Below are 3998 nucleotides of genomic sequence, written 5' to 3'. Positions count from 1 at the left end.
GAGGTCTTCCTCACTGGGATTCACGTCCTCCTCTCCCTCTTTGGGTTCGGCCATTTTAGTAATATCAATGGCCTTGCACTCTCTCTTTGGATTTTCTTCTGTATTGCTTGGGAGAGTACTGGGAGGGATTTCAGTGATCTTCTTACTCAGCTGGCCCACTTGTGCCTCCAAATTTCTAATGGAAGACCTTGTTTCATTCATGAAACTTACAGTGGCCTTGGACAGATCAGAGACTAAGTTTGCTAAATTAGAGGTATTTTGTTCAGAGTTCTCTATCTGTTGCTGAGTGGATGATGGAAAAGGTTTACTATTATTAAACCTATTTCTTCCACCATTATTAAAGCCTTGTTGAGGCTTTTGATCCTTCCATGAGAAATTTGGATGATTTCTCCATGATGAGTTATAGGTGTTTCCATAAGGTTCACCTAAGTAATTCACCTCTGCTATTGCAGGGTTCTCAAGATCATAAGCTTCTTCTTCAGAAGATGCCTCTTGAGTACTGTTGGATGCAGCTTGCATTCCATTCAGAAAGAAATCATATTGACTTGCTGAGTCAATATTTTGTTCTGAGCCAATATGGCATTCAGAGTATCAATTTCAAGAACTTCCTTCTTCTGAGGCGTCCCATTACTCACAGGATTCCTCTCAGAAGTATACATGAACTGGTTGTTAGCAACCATGTCAATGAGTTCTTGAGCTTCTGCAGGCGTTTTCTTTAGGTGAATGGATCCACCTGCAGAAGTATCCAATGACATCTTTGATAGCTCAGAAAAACCATCATAGAATATATCCAGGATGGTCCATTCTGAAAGCATGTCAGAAGGACACTTTTTGGTCAGCTGTTTGTATCTTTTCCAAGCTTCATAGAGGGATTCACCTTCTTTCTGTCTGAAGGTTTGAACATCCACTCTAAGCTTGCTCAGCTTTTGAGGAGGAAAGAACTTGGCTAAGAAAGCTGTGACCAGCTTATCCCAAGAGTTCAGGCTGTCTTTGGGTTGAGAGTCCAACCACACTCTAGCTCTATCTCTTACAGCAAAAGGGAAAAGCATGAGCCTGTAGACTTCAGGATCTACTCCATTAGTCTTAACAGTATCTGCAAGAATTCAGTTAAGAACTGAAAAGGATCTTTAGATGGAAGTCCATGAAACTTGCAGTTCTGCTGCATCAGAGAAACTAGCTGAGGTTTCAGCTCAAAATTGTTTGCTCCAATGGTAGGAATGGAGATGCTTCTTCCATGTAAATTGGAATTAGGTGCAGTAAAGTCACCAAGCATTCTCCTTGCATTATTGTTGTTGGGTTCGGCTGCCATCTCCTTTACTTGTTCGAAATTTTCAATAAGGTTGTCTCTAGATTGTTGTAATTTAGCTTCTCTTAGTTTTCTCTTCAGAGTCCTTTCAGGTTCTGGATCAGCTTCAACAAGAATGCCTTTTTCTTTGTCCCTGCTCATAAGAAAGAGAAGAGAAAAAGAAAAGAAGAGGAATCCTCTATGTCACAGTAAAGAGGTTCCTTATTGTTAGTAGAAGAAGAAAAGGAATAGGGGTGAAGAAGAATGAAGAATCCAAACACAAAGGTGATGATAGGAGCAGAGAATTTTCGAAAATAATTTTTTTGAAAAAGGGTTAGTGATTTTTGAAAATAGTTTTTGAAAAAGGTTAGTAATTTTCGAAAATTAAAAATCAAAAATTAAAATAATTAGTTAATTAAAAAGAATTTTTGAAAAAGAGGGAAGATATTTTCGAAATTAGAGAGAGAGAGTTAGTTAGGTAGTTTTGAAAAAGGTAAGAAACAAACAAAAAGTTAGTTAGTTAGTTGAAACAAATTTTGAAAAGATAAGAAGTTAGGAAGTTAGAAAAGATATTTTGCAATCACTTTTTTGAAAAAGGTAAGATAAGAAGATATTTTTGAAAAGATATGATAGAAATTAGTTTTTGAAAAAGATTTGATTTTTAAAATCTCAATTAATGACTTGATTCACAAGAAATCACAAGATATGATTCTAGAACTTAAAGTTTGAATCTTTCTTAACAAGTAAGTAACAAACTTGAAATTTTTGAATCAAAACATTAATTGATGATGTCATTTTCGAAAATATGATGTAAAATTAAGAAAAAGATTTTTTGAAAAAAAAATATTTTTAAAATTTTCGAAAATAACTAAGAAAAATGAAAAAGATTTGATTTTTGAAAAAGATGAGATTTTTAAATTGAAAATTTGATTTGACTCATAATAACAACTAGATTTTTAAAATTTTTTGAAAAAGTCAAATCTAATTTTCGAAATTTTAAGAGAGAAAAAAGGGAAAGATATTTTTTTGATTTTTGAATTTTTATGATGAGAGAGAAAAATAAGAAAAATGATGCAATGCATGAAAGTTATGGATCAAAACAATGAATGCATGCAAGAGTGCTATGAATGTCAAGATGAACACCAAGAACACTATGAAGATCATGATGAACATCAAGAACACATTTTTGAAAAATTTTTAATGCAAAGAAAACATGCAAGACACCAAACTTAGAAATCTTTAATGCTTAGACATAAAGAATTCAGGAATGCATATGAAAAACAAGAAAAGACACAAAACATGCAAATGCAAAGATCAAACAAGAAGACTTACCAAGAACAACTTGAAGATCATGAAGAACACTATGAATGCATGAATTTTCGAAAAATGCAAAATGGATATGCAATTGACACCAAACTTATAACATGACACATGACTCAAACAAGAAACATGAAAAATATTTTTGATTTTTATGATTTTATAATTTTTTTGTATTTTCTTTTAAAATTTTTTTTTCAAAAATTATTTTGAAAAAGAAAAATAAGGATTCTAAAATTTTTAATATGATTTCCAGGAATCTTATGCTCTTTAGTCTAAAGCTCCAATCAAAGGGTCAGGTATGGCTTAATAGCCAGCCAAGCTTTAGTAAAAATATGAGTGTAATTCATTCAATTTTAAGCCAAAACCTCTGTCCAAAAGAATTTAGACATGGTTTTATAGCCAGCATGCTTCAACATGCTTCATGAAACTCTAGAATTCATTCTTAAAAATTTTGAAGAAAAATATATTTTTGAAAACATTTTTATTTTGAAAAGTTTTTTTTTTCGAAAACAAAGGAGAAATTTTTGAAAAGAAAACGAAAAGAAAGTTACCCAATCTGAGCAACAAGATGAACCGTCAGTTGTCCAAACTCGAACAATCCCCGGCAACAGCGCCAAAAACTTGATATGCGAAATTGTTACTCAAGTTGTGAATTATTGTTCGAAATTGATTCCCTGGCGATGGCACCAAAAACGGATGCACATAACCATGGTCTAAACATATCTTCACAACTTTGCATAACTAACCAGCAAGTGCACTGGGTCGTCCAAGTAATAGTAAGGTTTCGATCCCACGGAGATTGTTGGTATGAAGCAAGATATGGTCACCTTGTAAATCTCAGTCAGGCGGGTATAAAATAGTTATGGAGTTTTCGAAATTAATACTAAAATAAGGATAGAAATACTTATGTAAATCATTGATGAGAATTTCAGATAAGCGTATGGAGATGCATTCATTCCTCTGAACCTCTGCTTTCCTGCTGTCCTCATCCAATCCGTCTTACTCTTTTCTATGGCTGGCTTTATGTAAGGATGTCACCGGTGCCAATGGCTACTTTAAATCCTCTCGGGAAAATGGTCCAAATGCTCTGTCACAGCACGGCTAATCGTCTGGAGGCATCACCCTTGTCGTTGGTTGCATCCTATTCCTCTCTGTGAAAATGGTCCGATGCGCTGTCACTGCATGGCTAATCATCTTGGAGGTTCTCGATCATACTGGAATAGAATTTACTATCCTTTTGCGTCTGTCACTACGCCCAGCACTCGCGAGTTTGGAGTTCGTCACAGTCATTCAATCCCAGAGTCCTACTCGGAATACCACGGACAAGGTTTAGACTTTCCGGACTCTCATGAATGCCGCCATCAATCTAGCGTATACCACGAAGATTCTGATT

The sequence above is a fragment of the Arachis hypogaea genome, chromosome 13, assembly GCF_003086295.3.
Source record: "Arachis hypogaea cultivar Tifrunner chromosome 13, arahy.Tifrunner.gnm2.J5K5, whole genome shotgun sequence".
NCBI classification, from domain to species: domain Eukaryota; kingdom Viridiplantae; phylum Streptophyta; class Magnoliopsida; order Fabales; family Fabaceae; genus Arachis; species Arachis hypogaea.
This window is presented reverse-complemented; position numbering follows the sequence as displayed.